General features: G+C 34.8%; 1 long non-coding RNA gene across 4 annotated transcripts in view; it reads right to left on the bottom strand.

Moving 5' to 3' along the window:
- LOC139114651 (uncharacterized) overlaps positions 1–23,774 on the bottom strand; it is a 79,625-nt gene that overhangs the window by 19,781 nt on the left and 36,070 nt on the right. The window lies entirely within an intron of this gene.

Genomic DNA, 23,774 nt, shown 5'->3' on the forward strand with positions numbered 1-23,774 from the left:
TTGAATGTGCAGTCATGGTCTCTCATCTACACTTATTGACATAACTATCTACATGCACACGACAATCACTTCACTATCCCATATTTTGAATATACAGTCATGGTCTCTCATCTACACTTATTGAAAAGTATCTACATGCACACTACAATCAATCTAACTATCCAGTATTTTGAATGTACAGTCATGGTCTCTTATCTACACTTATTGACATAACTATAGATCTACATGCACACTACAATCACTCCACTATCCCATATTTTGAATGTGCAGTTATGGTCTCTCATCTACACTTATTGAAATAACTATCCACATACACACTACAATCTATCCAACTATCTGATATTTGGATATACAGTCATGGTCCCTCATCTGAACTTATTGACATAACTATCTACATGCACACGACAATCACTTCACTATCCCATATTTTGAATGTACAGTCATGGTCTCTCATCTACACTTATTGAAAAGTATCTACATGCACACTACAATCAATCTAACTATCCAATATTTTGAATGTACAGTCATGGTCTCTCATCTACACTTATTGACATAACTATCTACATGCACACTACAATCACTCCACCATCCCATATTTTGAATGTGCAGTCATGGTCTCTCAACTACACTTATGAGACATAACTATCTACATACACACTATAATCTATCCAACTATAGCTATCTTATATTTTGAATGTACAGTCATGGTCCCTCATCTACACTTATTGACATAACTGTCTACATGCACGCAACAATCACTCCACCATCCCATATTTTGAATAAACAGTCATGGTCTCTCATCTACACTTATTAAATAACTATCTACATGCACACGACAATCACTCCACTATCCCATATTTTGAATTTACAGTCATGGTCTCTCATCTACACTTATTGACATAACTATCTACATAAACACTACAATCTATCCAACTATCTAATATTTTGAATGTACAGTCATGGTCCCTTATCTAAACTTATTAACATAACTGTCTACATCACAAAACAATCAGACTATCCCATATTTTGAATGTACAGTCATTGTCTCTCATCTACACTTATTAAATAACTATCTACATGCACACTACAATCATTCCACTATCAGATATTTTGCATGTGCTGATATGCACTCATCTACACTTATTGAAATAACTATCCACATACACACTACAATCTCTCCACTATCCCATATTTTGAATGTACAGTCATGGTCTCTCATCTACACTTATTGACACAACTATCTACATCTACACAACAATCACTCCACTATCCCATATTTTGAATGTACAGTAATAGTCTCTCAACTACACTTATTGACATAACTATCTACATGCACACAACAATCACTCCACTATCCAATATTTTAAATTGCAGTCATGGTCTCTCATCTACACTTATTGACATAACTATCTACATGCACACAACAATCACTCCACTATCAAATATTTTGAATGTGCAGTCATGGTCTCTCCATCTACACTTATTGACATAATTATCCACCTACACACGACAATCACTCCAACTATCCCATAGTTTGAATGTGCAGTCATGGTCCCTCATCTACACTTTTTGACATAACTATCCACATACTGGCTACAATCTATCCAACTATCTAATATTTTGAATGTACAGTCACGGTCTCTCATCTAGTAGATCTACACTTATTGACATGACTATCACAGCACGTTGCAATCTATCAAACTATCTGATATTTTGAATGTACAGTCATGGTCCCTTATCTAAACTTATTGAAGTAACTGTCTACATGCACACAACAATCACTCCACTATCCAATATTTGAATGTACAGTCATGGTCTCTCATCTACACTTATTGAAAAGTATCTACATGCACACTACAATCAATCTAACTATCCAATATTTTGAATGTACAGTCATGGTCTCTCATCTACACTTATTGACATAACTATCTACATGCACACTACAATCACTCCACCATCCCATATTTTTAATGTGCAGTCATGGTCTCTCAACTACACTTATGAGACATAACTATCTACATACACACTATAATCTATCCAACTATAGCTATCTTATATTTTGAATGTACAGTCATGGTCCCTCATCTACACTTATTGACATAACTGTCTACATGCACACAACAATCACTCCACTATCCCATATTTTGAATGAACAGTAATGGTCTCTCAACTACACTTATTGACATAACTATCTACATGCACACAACAATCACTCCACTATCCAATATTTTAAATGTGCAGTCATGGTCTCTCATCTACACTTATTGACATAACTATCTACATGCACACAACAATCACTCCATAATCCAATATTTTGAATGTACAGTCATGGTCTCTCATCTACACTTATTGAAAAGTATCTACATGCACACTACAATCAATCTAACTATCCAATATTTTGAATGTACAGTCATGGTCTCTTATCTACACTTATTGACATAACTATAGATCTATATGCACACTACAATCACTCCACTATCCCATATTTTGAATGTGCAGTTATGGTCTCTCATCTACACTTATTGAAATAACTATCCACATACACACTACAATCTATCCAACTATCTGATATTTTGGATATACAGTCATGGTCCCTCATCTGAACTTATTGACATAACTATCTACATGCACACGACAATCACTTCACTATCCATATTTTGAATGTACAGTCATGGTCTCTCATCTACACTTATTGAAAAGTATCTACATGCACACTACAATCAATCTAACTATCCAATATTTTGAATGTACAGTCATGGTCTCTCATCTACACTTATTGACATAACTATCTACATGCACACTACAATCACTCCACCATCCCATATTTTGAATGTGCAGTCATGGTCTCTCAACTACACTTATGAGACATAACTATCTACATACACACTATAATCTATCCAACTATAGCTATCTTATATTTTGAATGTACAGTCATGGTCCCTCATCTACACTTATTGACATAACTGTCTACATGCACGCAACAATCACTCCACCATCCCATATTTTGAATAAACAGTCATGGACTCTCATCTACACTTATTAAATAACTATCTACATGCACACGACAATCACTCCACTATCCCATATTTTGAATTTACAGTCATGGTCTCTTATCTACACTTATTGACATAACTATCTACATAACACTACAATCTATCCAACTATCTAATATTTTGAATGTACAGTCATGGTCCCTTATCTAAACTTATTAACATAACTGTCTACATCACAAAACAATCAAACAATCCCATATTTGAATGTACAGTCATTGTCTCTCATCTACACTTATTAAATAACTATCTACATGCACACTACAATCATTCCACTATCAGATATTTTGCATGTGCTGATATGCACTCATCTACACTTATTGAAATAACTATCCACATACACACTACAATCTCTCCACTATCCCATATTTTGAATGTACAGTCATGGTCTCTCATCTACACTTATTGACACAACTATCTACATCTACACAACAATCACTCCACTATCCCATATTTTGAATGTACAGTAATAGTCTCTCAACTACACTTATTGACATAACTATCTACATGCACACAACAATCACTCCACTATCCAATATTTTAAATGTGCAGTCATGGTCTCTCATCTACACTTATTGACATAACTATCTACATGCACACAACAATCACTCCACTATCAAATATTTTGAATGTGCAGTCATGATCTCTCCATCTACACTTATTGACATAATTATCCACCTACACACGACAATCACTCCAACTATCCCATAGTTTGAATGTGCAGTCATGGTCCCTCATCTACACTTTTTGACATAACTATCCACATACTGGCTACAATCTATCCAACTATCTAATATTTTGAATGTACAGTCACGGTCTCTCATCTAGTAGATCTACACTTATTGACATGACTATCCACAGCACGTTGCAATCTATCAAACTATCTGATATTTTGAATGTACAGTCATGGTCCCTTATCTAAACTTATTGAAGTAACTGTCTACATGCACACAACAATCACTCCACTATCCAATATTTTGAATGTACAGTCATGGTCTCTCATCTACACTTATTGAAAAGTATCTACATGCACACTACAATCAATCTAACTATCCAATATTTTGAATGTACAGTCATGGTCTCTCATCTACACTTATTGACATAACTATCTACATGCACACTACAATCACTCCACCATCCCATATTTTAATGTGCAGTCATGGTCTCTCAACTACACTTATGAGACATAACTATCTACATACACACTATAATCTATCCAACTATAGCTATCTTATATTTGAATGTACAGTCATGGTCCCTCATCTACACTTATTGACATAACTGTCTACATGCACACAACAATCACTCCACTATCCCATATTTTGAATGAACAGTAATGGTCTCTCACTACACTTATTGACATAACTATCTACATGCACACAACAATCACTCCACTATCCAATATTTTAAATGTGCAGTCATGGTCTCTCATCTACACTTATTGACATAACTATCTACATGCACACAACAATCACTCCATAATCCAATATTTTGAATGTACAGTCATGGTCTCTCATCTACACTTATTGAAAAGTATCTACATGCACACTACAATCAATCTAACTATCCAATATTTTGAATGTGCAGTTATGGTCTCTCATCTACACTTATTGACATAACTATAGATCTATATGCACACTACAATCACTCCACTATCCCATATTTTGAATGTGCAGTTATGGTCTCTCATCTACACTTATTGAAATAACTATCCACATACACACTACAATCTATCCAACTATCTGATATTTTGGATATACAGTCATGGTCCCTCATCTGAACTTATTGACATAACTATCTACATGCACACGACAATCACTTCACTATCCCATATTTTGAATGTACAGTCATGGTCTCTCATCTACACTTATTGAAAAGTATCTACATGCACACTACAATCAATCTAACTATCCAATATTTTGAATGTACAGTCATGGTCTCTAATATACACTTATTGACATAACTATCTACATGCACACTACAATCACTCCACCATCCATATTTTGAATGTACAGTCATGGTCTCTCAACTACACTTATGAGACATAACTATCTACATACACACTATAATCTATCCAACTATAGCTATCTTATATTTTGAATGTACAGTCATGGTCCCTCATCTACACTTATTGACATAACTGTCTACATGCACCCAACAATCACTCCACCATCCCAAATTTTGAATAAACAGTCATGGTCTCTCATCTACACTTATTAAATAACTATCTACATGCACACGACAATCACTCCACTATCCCATATTTTGAATTTACAGTCATGGTCTCTCATCTACACTTATTGACATAACTATCTACATACACACTACAATCTATCCAACTATCTAATATTTTGAATGTACAGTCATGGTCCCTTATCTAAACTTATTAACATAACTGTCTACATCACACAACAATCAAACTATCCCATATTTTGAATGTACAGTCATTGTCTCTCATCTACACTTATTAAATAACTATCTACATGCACACTACAATCATTCCACTATCAGATATTTTGCATGTGCTGATATGCACTCATCTACACTTATTGAAATAACTATCCACATACACACTACAATCTCTCCACTATCCCATATTTTGAATGTACAGTCATGGTCTCTCATCTACACTTATTGAAAAGTATCTACATGCACACTACAATCAATCTAACTATCCAATATTTGAATGTACAGTCATGGTCTCTTATCTACACTTATCGACATAACTATAGATCTATATGCACACTACAATCACTCCACTATCCCATATTTTTGAATGTGCAGTTATGGTCTCTCATCTACAATTATTGAAATAACTATCCACATACACACTACAATCTATCCAACTATCTGATATTTTGGATATACAGTCATGGTCCCTCATCTGAACTTATTGACATAACTATCTACATGCACACGACAATCATTTCACTATCCCATATTTTGAATGTACAGTCATGGTCTCTAATCTACACTTATTGAAAAGTATCTACATGCACACTACAATCAATCTAACTATCCAATATTTGAATGTACAGTCATGGTCTCTCATCTACACTTATTGACATAACTATCTACATGCACACTACAATCACTCCACCATCCATATTTTGAATGTGCAGTCATGGTCTCTCAACTACACTTATGAGACATAACTATCTACATACACACTATAATCTATCCAACTATAGCTATCTTATATTTTGAATGTACAGTCATGGTCCCTCATCTACACTTATTGACATAACTGTCTACATGCACGCAACAATCACTCCACCATCCCATATTTTGAATAAACAGTCATGGTCTCTCATCTACACTTATTAAATAACTATATACATGCACACGACAATCACTCCACTATCCCATATTTGAATTTACAGTCATGGTCTCTCATCTACACTTATTGACATAACTATCTACATACACACTACAATCTATCCAACTATCTAATATTTTGAATGTACAGTCATGGTCCCTTATCTAAACTTATTAACATAACTGTCTACATCACACAACAATCAAACTATCCCATATTTTGAATGTACAGTCATTGTCTCTCATCTACACTTATTAAATAACTATCTACATGCACACTACAATCATTCCACTATCAGATATTTTGCATGTGCTGATATGCACTCATCTACACTTATTGAAATAACTATCCACATACACACTACAATCTCTCCACTATCCCATATTTTGAATGTACAGTCATGGTCTCTCATCTACAATTATTGACAAAACTATATACATACACACTACCGGTACATCACTCCAACGATCCCATATTTGTATGTACAGTCATGGTCTCTCATCTACACTTATTGACACAACTATCTACATCTACACAACAATCACTCCACTATCCCATATTTTGAATGTACAGTAATAGTCTCTCAACTACACTTATTGACATAACTATATACATGCACACAACAATCACTCCACTATCCAATATTTTAAATGTGCAGTCATGGTCTCTCATCTACACTTATTGACATAACTATCTACATGCACACAACAATCACTCCACTATCAAATATTTTGAATGTGCAGTCATGGTCTCTCCATCTACACTTATTGACATAATTATCCACCTACACACGACAATCACTCCAACTATCCCATAGTTTGAATGTGCAGTCACGGTCTCTCATCTAGTAGATCTACACTTATTGACATGACTATCCACAGCACGTTGCAATCTATCAAACTATCTGATATTTTGAATGTACAGTCATGGTCCCTTATCTAAACTTATTGAAGTAACTGTCTACATGCACACAACAATCACTCCACTATCCATATTTTGAATGTACAGTCATGGTCTCTCATCTACACTTATTGAAAAGTATCTACATGCACACTACAATCAATCTAACTATCCAATATTTTGAATGTACAGTTATGGTCTCTCATCTACACTTATTGACATAACTATCTACATGCACACTACAATCACTCCACCATCCCATATTTTGAATGTGCAGTCATGGTCTCTCAACTACACTTATGAGACATAACTATCTACATACACACTATAATCTATCCAACTATAGCTATCTTATATTTGAATGTACAGTCATGGTCCCTCATCTACACTTATTGACATAACTGTCTACATGCACGCAACAATCACTCCACCATCCCATATTTTGAATAAACAGTCATGGACTCTCATCTACACTTATTAAATAACTATCTACATGCACACGACAATCACTCCACTATCCCATATTTGAATTTACAGTCATGGTCTCTCATCTACACTTATTGACATAACTATCTACATAAACACTACAATCTATCCAACTATCTAATATTTTGAATGTACAGTCATGGTCCCTTATCTAAACTTATTAACATAACTGTCTACATCACAAAAAATCAAACAATCCCATATTTTGAATGTACAGTCATTGTCTCTCATCTACACTTATTAAATAACTATCTACATGCACACTACAATCATTCCACTATCAGATATTTTGCATGTGCTGATATGCACTCATCTACACTTATTGAAATAACTATCCACATACACACTACAATCTCTCCACTATCCCATATTTTGAATGTACAGTCATGGTCTCTCATCTACACTTATTGACACAACTATCTACATCTACACAACAATCACTCCACTATCCCATATTTTGAATGTACAGTAATAGTCTCTCAACTACACTTATTGACATAACTATCTACATGCACACAACAATCACTCCACTATCCAATATTTTAAATGTGCAGTCATGGTCTCTCATCTACACTTATTGACATAACTATCTACATGCACACAACAATCACTCCACTATCAAATATTTTGAATGTGCAGTCATGATCTCTCCATCTACACTTATTGACATAATTATCCACCTACACACGACAATCACTCCAACTATCCCATAGTTTGAATGTGCAGTCATGGTCCCTCATCTACACTTTTTGACATAACTATCCACATACTGGCTACAATCTATCCAACTATCTAATATTTTGAATGTACAGTCACGGTCTCTCATCTAGTAGATCTACACTTATTGACATGACTATCCACAGCACGTTGCAATCTATCAAACTATCTGATATTTTGAATGTACAGTCATGGTCCCTTATCTAAACTTATTGAAGTAACTGTCTACATGCACACAACAATCACTCCACTATCCAATATTTTGAATGTACAGTCATGGTCTCTCATCTACACTTATTGAAAAGTATCTACATGCACACTACAATCAATCTAACTATCCAATATTTTGAATGTACAGTCATGGTCTCTCATCTACACTTATTGACATAACTATCTACATGCACACTACAATCACTCCACCATCCCATATTTTGAATGTGCAGTCATGGTCTCTCAACTACACTTATGAGACATAACTATCTACATACACACTATAATCTATCCAACTATAGCTATCTTATATTTTGAATGTACAGTCATGGTCCCTCATCTACACTTATTGACATAACTGTCTACATGCACACAACAATCACTCCACTATCCCATATTTTGAATGAACAGTAATGGTCTCTCAACTACACTTATTGACATAACTATCTACATGCACACAACAATCACTCCACTATCCCATATTTTAAATGTGCAGTCATGGTCTCTCATCTACACTTATTGACATAACTATCTACATGCACACAACAATCACTCCATAATCCAATATTTTGAATGTACAGTCATGGTCTCTCATCTACACTTATTGAAAAGTATCTACATGCACACTACAATCAATCTAACTATCCAATATTTTGAATGTACAGTCATGGTCTCTTATCTACACTTATTGACATAACTATAGATCTATATGCACACTACAATCACTCCACTATCCCATATTTTGAATGTGCAGTTATGGTCTCTCATCTACACTTATTGAAATAACTATCCACATACACACTACAATCTATCCAACTATCTGATATTTTGGATATACAGTCATGGTCCCTCATCTGAACTTATTGACATAACTATCTACATGCACACGACAATCACTTCACTATCCCATATTTTGAATGTACAGTCATGGTCTCTCATCTACACTTATTGAAAAGTATCTACATGCACACTACAATCAATCTAACTATCCAATATTTTGAATGTACAGTCATGGTCTCTCATCTACACTTATTGACATAACTATCTACATGCACACTACAATCACTCCACCATCCCATATTTTGAATGTACAGTCATGGTCTCTCAACTACACTTATGAGACATAACTATCTACATACACACTATAATCTATCCAACTATAGCTATCTTATATTTTGAATGTACAGTCATGGTCCCTCATCTACACTTATTGACATAACTGTCTACATGCACCCAACAATCACTCCACCATCCAATATTTTGAATAAACAGTCATGGTCTCTCATCTACACTTATTAAATAACTATATACATGCACACGACAATCACTCCACTATCCCATATTTTGAATTTACAGTCATGGTCTCTCATCTACACTTATTGACATAACTACTACATACACACTACAATCTATCCAACTATCTAATATTTTGAATGTACAGTCATGGTCCCTTATCTAAACTTATTAACATAACTGTCTACATCACACAACAATCAAACTATCCCATATTTTGAATGTACAGTCATTGTCTCTCATCTACACTTATTAAATAACTATCTACATGCACACTACAATCATTCCACTATCAGATATTTGCATGTGCTGATATGCACTCATCTACACTTATTGAAATAACTATCCACATACACACTACAATCTCTCCACTATCCCATATTTTGAATGTACAGTCATGGTCTCTCATCTACACTTATTGAAAAGTATCTACATGCACACTACAATCAATCTAACTATCCAATATTTTGAATGTACAGTCATGGTCTCTTATCTACACTTATCGACATAACTATAGATCTATATGCACACTACAATCACTCCACTATCCCATATTTTTGAATGTGCAGTTATGGTCTCTCATCTACAATTATTGAAATAACTATCCACATACACACTACAATCTATCCAACTATCTGATATTTTGGATATACAGTCATGGTCCCTCATCTGAACTTATTGACATAACTATCTACATGCCACGACAATCATTTCACTATCCCATATTTTGAATGTACAGTCATGGTCTCTAATCTACACTTATTGAAAAGTATCTACATGCACACTACAATCATCTAACTATCCAATATTTGAATGTACAGTCATGGTCTCTCATCTACACTTATTGACATAACTATCTACATGCACACTACAATCACTCCACCATCCCATATTTTGAATGTGCAGTCATGGTCTCTCAACTACACTTATGAGACATAACTATCTACATACACACTATAATCTATCCAACTATAGCTATCTTATATTTTGAATGTACAGTCATGGTCCCTCATCTACACTTATTGACATAACTGTCTACATGCACGCAACAATCACTCCACCATCCCATATTTGAATAAACAGTCATGGTCTCTCATCTACACTTATTAAATAACTATATACATGCACACGACAATCACTCCACTATCCCATATTTTGAATTTACAGTCATGGTCTCTCATCTACACTTATTGACATAACTATCTACATACACACTACAATCTATCCAACTATCTAATATTTTGAATGTACAGTCATGGTCCCTTATCTAAACTTATTAACATAACTGTCTACATCACACAACAATCAAACTATCCCATATTTTGAATGTACAGTCATTGTCTCTCATCTACACTTATTAAATAACTATCTACATGCACACTACAATCATTCCACTATCAGATATTTTGCATGTGCTGATATGCACTCATCTACACTTATTGAAATACTATCCACATACACACTACAATCTCTCCACTATCCCATATTTTGAATGTACAGTCATGGTCTCTCATCTACAATTATTGACAAAACTAATACATACACACTACGGTACATCACTCCAACGATCCCATATTTTGTATGTACAGTCATGGTCTCTCATCTACACTTATTGACACAACTATCTACATCTACACAACAATCACTCCACTATCCCATATTTTGAATGTACAGTAATAGTCTCTCAACTACACTTATTGACATAACTATCTACATGCACACAACAATCACTCCACTATCCAATATTTTAAATGTGCAGTCATGGTCTCTCATCTACACTTATTGACATAACTATCTACACGCACACAACAATCACTCCACTATCAAATATTTTGAATGTGCAGTCATGGTCTCTCCATCTACACTTATTGACATAATTATCCACCTACACACGACAATCACTCCAACTATCCATAGTTTGAATGTGCAGTCACGGTCTCTCATCTAGTAGATCTACACTTATTGACATGACTATCCACAGCACGTTGCAATCTATCAAACTATCTGATATTTTGAATGTACAGTCATGGTCCCTTATCTAAACTTATTGAAGTAACTGTCTACATGCACACAACAATCACTCCACTATCCCATATTTTGAATGTACAGTCATGGTCTCTCATCTACACTTATTGAAAAGTATCTACATGCACACTACAATCAATCTAACTATCCAATATTTTGAATGTACAGTCATGGTCTCTCATCTACACTTATTGACATAACTATCTACATGCACACTACAATCACTCCACCATCCCATATTTTGAATGTGCAGTCATGGTCTCTCAACTACACTTATGAGACATAACTATCTACATACACACTATAATCTATCCAACTATAGCTATCTTATATTTTGAATGTACAGTCATGGTCCCTCATCTACACTTATTGACATAACTGTCTACATGCACGCAACAATCACTCCACCATCCCATATTTTGAATAAACAGTCATGGTCTCTCATCTACACTTATTAAATAACTATATACATGCACACGACAATCACTCCACTATCCCATATTTTGAATTTACAGTCATGGTCTCTCATCTACACTTATTGACATAACTATCTACATACACACTACAATCTATCCAACTATCTAATATTTTGAATGTACAGTCATGGTCCCTTATCTAAACTTATTGACATAACTGTCTACATCACACAACAATCAGACTATCCCATATTTTGAATGTACAGTCATTGTCTCTCATCTACACTTATTAAATAACTATCTACATGCACACTACAATCATTCCACTATCAGATATTTTGCATGTGCTGATATGCACTCATCTACACTTATTGAAATAACTATCCACATACACACTACAATCTCTCCACTATCCCATATTTTGAATGTACAGTCATGGTCTCTCATCTACAATTATTGACAAAACTATATACATACACACTACCGGTACATCACTCCAACGATCCCATATTTTGTATGTACAGTCATGGTCTCTCATCTACACTTATTGACACAACTATCTACATCTACACAACAATCACTCCACTATCCCATATTTTGAATGTACAGTAATAGTCTCTCAACTACACTTATTGACATAACTATCTACATGCACACAACAATCACTCCACTATCCAATATTTTAAATGTGCAGTCATGGTCTCTCATCTACACTTATTGACATAACTATCTACACGCACACAACAATCACTCCACTATCAAATATTTTGAATGTGCAGTCATGGTCTCTCCATCTACACTTATTGACATAATTATCCACCTACACACGACAATCACTCCAACTATCCCATAGTTTGAATGTGCAGTCACGGTCTCTCATCTAGTAGATCTACACTTATTGACATGACTATCCACAGCACGTTGCAATCTATCAAACTATCTGATATTTTGAATGTACAGTCATGGTCCCTTATCTAAACTTATTGAAGTAACTGTCTACATGCACACAACAATCACTCCACTATCCCATATTTTGAATGTACAGTCATGGTCTCTCATCTACACTTATTGAAAAGTATCTACATGCACACTACAATCAATCTAACTATCCAATATTTTGAATGTACAGTTATGGTCTCTCATCTACACTTATTGACATAACTATCTACATGCACACTACAATCACTCCACCATCCCATATTTGAATGTGCAGTCATGGTCTCTCAACTACACTTATTAGACATAACTATCTACATACACACTATAATCTATCCAACTATAGCTATCTTATATTTTGAATGTACAGTCATGGTCCCTCATCTACACTTATTGACATAACTGTCTACATGCACACAACAATCACTCCACTATCCCATATTTTGAATGAACAGTAATGGTCTCTCAACTACACTTATTGACATAACTATCTACATGCACACAACAATCACTCCACTATCCAATATTTTAAATGTGCAGTCATGGTCTCTCATCTACACTTATTGACATAACTATCTACATGCACACAACAATCACTCAATAATCCAATATTTTGAATGTGCAGACATGGTCTCTGCATCTACACTTATAGACATAATTATCCACCTACACACGACAATCACTCCAATATCCTATAGTTTGAATGTGCAGTCATGGTCCCTCGTCTACACTTATTGACATAACTATCCATATACTGGCTACAATCTATCCAACAATCTTATATTTTAAATGTACAGTCACGGTCTCTCGTCTAGTAGATCTACACTTATTGACATGACTATCCACATGCACGTTACAATCTATCCAACTATCTAATATTTTGAATGTACAGTCATGGTCCCTTATCTAAACTTATTGAAATAACTGTCTACATGCACACAACAATCACTCCACTATCCCATATTTGAAAGCACAGTCATGGTCTCTCATCTACACTTATTGACCTAACTATCTACATGCACACATCAATCACTCCACTATCCTATATTTGAATGTACAGTCATTGTCTCTCATCTACACTTATTGACATAATTACCACATACACACTACCGGTACATCACTCCAACGATCCCATATTTTGAATGTACAGGCATGCATGGTCTCTCATCTACACTTATTGACACAACTATCTTGATGCACTAAACAATCACTCCTTTATCCATATTTTGAATGTACAGTATCTACACTTATTGACATAACTATCTACATGCACACAACAATCACTCAACTATCCAATATTTGAATGTGCAGTCATGGTCTCTCATCTACACTTATTAAATAACTATCTACATGCACACGACAATCACTCCACTATCCCATATTTTGAATTTACAGTCATGGTTTCTCATCTACACTTATTGACATAACTATCTATATACACACTACAATCATCCAACTATCTAATATTTTGAATGTACAGTCATGGTCCCTTATCTAAACTTATTGACATAACTGTCTACATCACACAACAATCAGACTATCCATATTTTGAATGTACAGTCATTGTCTCTCATCTTCACTTATTAGAATAACTATCTACATGCACACTACAATCATTCCACTATCAGATATTTTGCAATGTGCAGATATGCGCTCATCTACACTTATTGAAATAACTAGCCACATACACACTACAATCTCTCCACTATCCCATATTTTGAATGTACAGTCATGGTCTCTCATCTACACTTATTGACACAACTATCTACATCTACACAACAATCACTCCACTATCCCATATTTTGAATGTACAGTAATGGTCTCTCAACTACACTTATTGACATAACTATCTACATGCACACAACAATCACTCCACTATCCAATATTTTAAATGTGCAGTCATGGTCTCTCATCTACACTTATTGACATAACTATCCACATGCACACAACAATCACTCCACTATCAAATATTTTGAATGTGCAGTCATGGTCTCTCCATCTACACTTATTGACATAACTATCCACCTACACACACAATCACTCCAACTATCCCATAGTTTTGCATGTGCAGTCATGGTCCCTCATCTACACTTATTGACATAACTATCCACATACTGCCTACAATCTATCCAACTATCTAATATTTTGAATGTACAGTCATGGTCTCTCATCTAGTAATCTACACTTATTGACATGACTATCCACAGCACGTTACAATCATCAAACTATCTGATATTTTGAATGTACATACATGGTCCCTCATCTACACTTATTGAAGTAACTGTCTACATGCACACAACAATCACTCCACTATCCAATATTTTAAATGTGCAGTCATGGTCTCTCATCTACACTTATTGACATAACTATCTACATGCACACAACAATCACTCCATATCAATATTTTGAATGTACAGTCATGGTCTCTCATCTACACTTATTGAAAAGTATCTACATGCACACTACAATCAATCTAACTATCCAATATTTTGAATGTACAGTCATGGTCTCTTATCTACACTTATTGACATAACTGATCTACATGCACACTACAATCACTCCACTATCCCATATTTTGAATGTGCAGTCATGGTCTCTCATCTACACTTATTGAAATAACTATCCACATACACACTACAATCTATCCACTATCTGATATTTTGATATACAGTCATGGTCCCTCATCTACACTTATTGACATAACTATCTACATGCACACAACAATCACTCACTATCCCATATTTTCAATGTACAGTCATGGTCTCTCATCTACACTTATTGAATAAGCTATCTACATGCACACACAATCAATCAACTATCCAATATTTTGAATGTACAGTCATGGTCTCTCATCTACACTTATTGACATAACTATCTACATGCTCACTACAATCACTCCACCATCCCATATTTTGAATATACAGTCATGGTCTCTCAACTACACTTATAGACATAACTATCTACATACACACTATAATCTATCAACTATACTATCCATATTTGAATGTACAGTCATGGTCCCTCATCTACACTTATTGACATAACTATCTACATGCACACAACAATCACTCTGAACACTATCCCATATTTTGAATGTACAGTCATGGTCTCTCATCTACACTTATTAAATAACTATCTACATGCACACGACAATCACTCCACTATCCCATATTTTGAATTTACAGTCATGGTCTCTCATCTACACTTATTGACATAACTATCTACATACACACTACAATCTATCCAACTATCTAATATTTTGAATGTACAGTCATGGTCCCTCATCTACACTTATTAACATAACGTCTACATGCACACAACAATCAAATCTATCCATATTTTGAATGTACAGTCATTGTCTCTCATCTACACTTATTAAATAACTATCTACATGCACACTACAATCACTCCACTATCCATATTTTGAATGTGCAGTAATGCTCTCATCTACACTTATTGAAATAACTATCCACATCACACTACAATCTCTCCACTATCCCATATTTTGAATGTACAGTCATGGTCTCTCATCTACACTTATTGACAAAACTATATACATACACACTACACAATCACTCCAACTATCCCATATTTTGAATGTACAGTCATGGTCTCTCATCTACACTTATTGACATAACTATCTACATGCACACAACAATCACTCCACTATCCCATATTTTGAATGTACAGTAATGGTCTCTCAACTACACTTATTGACATAACTATCTACATGCACACAACAATCACTCCACTATCCAATATTTTAAATGTGCAGTCATGGTCTCTCATCTACACTTATTGACATAACTATCTACAGCACACAACAATCATCCACTATCAAATATTTTGAATGTCAGTCATGGTCTCTCATCTACACTTATTGACATAATATCTACATACACACACAATCACTCCAACTATCCCATATTTGAATGTGCAGTCACGGTCTCTCATCTATATCTACACTTATTGACATGACTATCCACAGCACGTTGCAATCTATCAAACTATCTGATATTTTGAATGTACAGTCATGGTCCCTTATCTAAACTTATTGAAGTAACTGTCTACATGCCACAACAATCACTCCACTATCCCATATTTTGAATGTACAGTCATGGTCTCTCATCTACACTTATTGAAAAGTATCTACATGCACACTACAATCAATCTAACTATCCAATATTTGAATGTACAGTCATGGTCTCTCATCTACACTTATTGACATAACTATCTACATGCACACTACAATCACTCCACCATCCCATATTTTGAATGGCAGTCATGGTCTCTCACTACACTTATTGACATAACTATCTACATACACACTATAATCTATCCAACTATAGCTATCTTATATTTTGAATGTACAGTCATGGTCCCTCATCTACACTTATTGACATAACTGTCTACATGCACACAACAATCACTCCACCATCCCATATTTTGAATAAACAGTCATGGCTCTCATCTACACTTATTAAATAACTATCTACATGCACACGACAATCACTCCACTATCCCATATTTTGAATTTACAGTCATGGTCTCTCATCTACACTTATTGACATAACTATCTACATAAACACTACAATCTATCCAACTATCTAATATTTTGAATGTACAGTCATGGTCCCTTATCTAAACTTATTAGACATAACTGTCTACATCACACAAAACAATCAAACAATCCCATATTTTGAATGTACAGTCATTGTCTCTCATCTACACTTATTAAATAACTATCTACATGCACACTACAATCATTCCACTATCAGATATTTTGCATGTGCTGTATGCACTCATCTACACTTATTGAAATAACTATCCACATACACACTACAATCTCTCCACTATCCCATATTTTGAATGTACAGTCATGGTCTCTCATCTACACTTATTGACAAACTATCTACATCTACACACAATCACTCCACTATCCCATATTTTGAATGTACAGTAATAGTCTCTCAACTACACTTATTGACATAACTATCTACATGCACACAACAATCACTCCACTATCCAATATTTTGAATGTGCAGTCATGGTCTCTCATCTACACTTATTGACATAACTATCTACATGCACACAACAATCACTCCACTATCCAATATTTTGAATGTGCAGTCATGGTCTCTCCATCTACACTTATTGACATAACTATCCACCTACACACAACAATCACTCCAACTATCCCATATTTTGAATGTGCAGTCATGGTCCTCATCTACACTTATTGACATAACTATCCACATACACACTACAATCTATCCAACTATCTAATATTTTGAATGTACAGTCATGGTCTCTCATCATAATCTACACTTATTGACATGACTATCCACATGCACGTTGACAATCTATCAACTATCTATATTTTGAATGTACAGTCATGGTCCCTTATCTAACTTATTGAATAACTGTCTACATGCACACAACAATCACTCCACTATCCAATATTTTGAATGTACAGTCATGGTCTCTCATCTACACTTATTGAATAAGTATCTACATGCACACTACAATCAATCTAACTATCCAATATTTTGAATGTACAGTCATGGTCTCTCATCTACACTTATGACATAACTATCTACATGCACACTACAATCACTCCACCATCCCATATTTTGAATGTGCAGTCATGGTCTCTCAACTACACTTATTGACATAACTATCTACATACACACTACAATCTATCCAACTATGCTATCTATATTTTGAATGTACAGTCATGGTCCCTCATCTACACTTATTGACATAACTGTCTACATGCACACAACAATCACTCCACTATCCCATATTTTGAATGACAGTAATGGTCTCTCAACTACACTTATTGACATAACTATCTACATGCACACAACAATCACTCCACTATCCATATTTTAAATGTGCAGTCATGGTCTCTCATCTACACTTATTGACATAACTATCTACATGCACACAACAATCACTCCATAATCCAATATTTTGAATGTACAGTCATGGTCTCTCATCTACACTTATTGAAAAGTATCTACATGCACACTACAATCAATCTAACTATCCAATATTTTGAATGTACAGTCATGGTCTCTCATCTACACTTATTGACATAACTATCTACATGCACACTACAATCACTCCACTATCCCATATTTTGAATGTGCAGTTATGGTCTCTCATCTACACTTATTGAATAACTATCCACATACACACTACAATCTATCCAACTATCTAATATTTTGGATATACAGTCATGGTCTCTCATCTACACTTATTGACATAAACTATCTACATGCACACGACAATCACTTCACTATCCCATATTTTGAATGTACAGTCATGGTCTCTCATCTACACTTATTGACATAACTATCTACATGCACACACAATCATCAACTATCCAATATTTTGAATGTACAGTCATGGTCTCTCATCTACACTTATTGACATAACTATCTACATGCACACTACAATCACTCCACTATCCCATATTTGAATGTACAGTCATGGTCTCTCAACTACACTTATTGACATAACTATCTACATAACACTACAACTATCACTATACTATCTATATTTGAATGTACAGTCATGGTCCCTCATCTACACTTATTGACATAACTGATCTACATGCACACAACAATCACTCCACTATCCCATATTTTGAATGTACAGTCATGGTCTCTCATCTACACTTATTGACATAACTATCTACATGCAACACACAATCACTCCACTATCCCATATTTTGAATGTACAGTCATGGTCTCTCATCTACACTTATTGAATAACTATCTACATGCACACTACAATCTATCCAACTATCTCATATTTTGAATGTACAGTCATGGTCTCTCATCTAAACTTATTGACATAACTATCTACATGACACAACAATCAACACTATCCCATATTTTGAATGTACAGTCATGGTCTCTCATCTACACTTATTAACATAACTATCTACATGCACACTACAATCACTCCACTATCAGATATTTTGCATGTGCAGTATGGTCTCTCATCTACACTTATTGAACATAACTATCCACATACACACACAATCTCTCCACTATCCCATATTTTGAATGTACAGTCATGGTCTCTCATCTACACTTATTGACATAACTATCTACATGCACACTACAATCAATCTAACTATCCAATATTTTGAATGTACAGTCATGGTCTCTCAACTACACTTATTGACATAACTATCTACATGCACACAACAATCACTCCACTATCCCATATTTTGAATGTGCAGTCATGGTCTCTCATCTACACTTATTGAAATAACTATCCACATACACACTACAATCTATCCAACTATCTCATATTTTGAATATACAGTCATGGTCCTCATCTACACTTATTGACATAACTCTACATGCACACAACAATCATCCACTATCCCATATTTTGAATGTACAGTCATGGTCTCTCATCTACACTTATTGAATAACTATCTACATGCACACAACAATCAATCTAACTATCCAATATTTGAATGTACAGTCATGGTCTCTCATCTACACTTATTGACATAACTATCTACATGCACACACACAATCACTCCACAATCCCATATTTTGAATGTGCAGTCATGGTCTCTCATCTACACTTATTGACATAACTATCTACATGCACACTACAATCATCCAACTATACTATCTATATTTTGAATGTACAGTCATGGTCCCTCATCTACACTTATTGACATAACTATCTACATGCACACAACAATCACTCCACTATCCCATATTTGAATATACAGTCATGGTCTCTCATCTACACTTATTAAATAACTATCTACATGCACACGACAATCACTCCACTATCCCATATTTTGAATGTACAGTCATGGTCTCTCATCTACACTTATTGACATAACTATCTACATACACACTACAATCATCCAACTATCTAATATTTTGAATGTACAGTCATGGTCCTTATCTAACACTTATTGACATAACTGTCTACATCACACAACAATCAAACTATCCCATATTTTGAATGTACAGTCATGGTCTCTCATCTACACTTATTGAATAACTATCTACATGCACACTACAATCATTCCACTATCAGATATTTTGCATGTGCAGATATGACTCATCTACACTTATTGAAATAACTATCCACATACACACTACAATCTCTCCACTATCCCATATTTTGAATGTACAGTCATGGTCTCTCATCTACAACTTATTGACAAAACTATATACATACACACTACACATCACTCCACTATCCCATATTTTGAATGTACAGTCATGGTCTCTCATCTACACTTATTGACACAACTATCTACATCTACACAACAATCACTCCACTATCCATATTTTGAATGTACAGTAATAGTCTCTCAACTACACTTATTGACATAACTATCTACATGCACACAACAATCACTCCACTATCCAATATTTTGAATGTGCAGTCATGGTCTCTCATCTACACTTATTGACATAACTATCTACACGCACACAACAATCACTCCACTATCCAATATTTTGAATGTGCAGTCATGGTCTCTCATCTACACTTATTGACATAACTATCTACATACACACAACAATCACTCCAACTATCCCATATTTTGAATGTGCAGTCACGGTCTCTCATCTAATCTACACTTATTGACATGACTATCCACATGCACGTTGCAATCTATCAAACTATCTGATATTTTGAATGTACAGTCATGGTCCCTTATCTAAACTTATTGAAGTAACTGTCTACATGCACACAACAATCACTCCACTATCCCATATTTTGAATGTACAGTCATGGTCTCTCATCTACACTTATTGACAAAACTATCTACATGCACACTACAATCAATCTAACTATCCAATATTTTGAATGTACAGTCATGGTCTCTCATCTACACTTATTGACATAACTATCTACATGCACACTACAATCACTCCACCATCCCATATTTTGAATGTGCAGTCATGGTCTCTCAACTACACTTATTGACATAACTATCTACATACACACTATAATCTATCAACTACACTATCTTATATTTTGAATGTACAGTCATGGTCTCTCATCTACACTTATTGACATAACTATCTACATGCACCAAACAATCACTCCACTATCCAATATTTTGAATGTACAGTCATGGTCTCTCATCTACACTTATTGAATAACATATCTACATGCACACAACAATCACTCCACTATCCCATATTTTGAATGTACAGTCATGGTCTCTCATCTACACTTATTGACATAACTATCCACATGCACACTACAATCTCTCCACTATCAAATATTTTGAATGTACATTAATTGTCTCTCATCTACACTTATTGACATAACTATCTACATGCACACAACAATCAACTATCCATATTTTGAATGTACATTAATTGTCTCTCATCTACACTTTTTGACATAACTATCTACATGCACACTACAATCACTCCACTATCGCATATTTTGAATGTGCAGTCATGGTCTCTTATCTACACTTATTGAAATAACTATGTACATGCACCCTACAAACATTCCACTATCCCATGTTTTGAATGTACAGTAATTGTCTCACAACTACACTTATTGACATAACTATCTAAATGGTTACTACAATCACTCCACTCTCCCATATTTTGCATGTACAGTCATGGTCTCACATCTACACTTATTGACATAACTATCTTAATGTACACAACAATCACTCCACTATCCCATATTTGAATGTACAGTAATGGTCTCTCAACTACACTTATTGACATAACTATCTAAATGCACACAACAATCACTCCACTATCCCATATTTTGAATGTGCAGTCATGGTCTCTCATATACACTTATTGACATAACTATCTAAATGCACACAACAATCACTCCACTATCCCATATTTTGAATGTGCAGTCATGGTCTCTCCATCTACACTTATTGACATAATTATCTACATACACACAACAATCACTCCACTATCCATATTTTGAATGTGCAGTCATGGTCTCTCTCATCTACACTTATTGACATAACTATCCACATGCACGCTACAATCTATCCAACTATCCCATATTTTGAATGTACAGTCATGGTCTCTCATCTACACTTATTGAATAACTATCTACATGCACACAACAATCACTCCACTATCCCATATTTTGAATGTACAGTCATGGTCTCTCATCTACACTTATTGAAATAACTATCTACATGCACACTACAATCACTCCACTATCCATATTTTGAATGTACAGTCATGGTCTCTCATCTACACTTATTGACATAACTATCTACATGCACACACAATCACTCCACTATCCCATATTTTGAATGTGCAGTATGGTCTCTCAACTACACTTATTGACATAACTATCTACATACACACTACAATCTATCCACTATCTATATTTTGAATGTACAGTCATGGTCCTTCATCTACACTT

Source organism: Ptychodera flava, chromosome 16, assembly GCF_041260155.1.
Source record: "Ptychodera flava strain L36383 chromosome 16, AS_Pfla_20210202, whole genome shotgun sequence".
NCBI lineage: Eukaryota > Metazoa > Hemichordata > Enteropneusta > Ptychoderidae > Ptychodera > Ptychodera flava.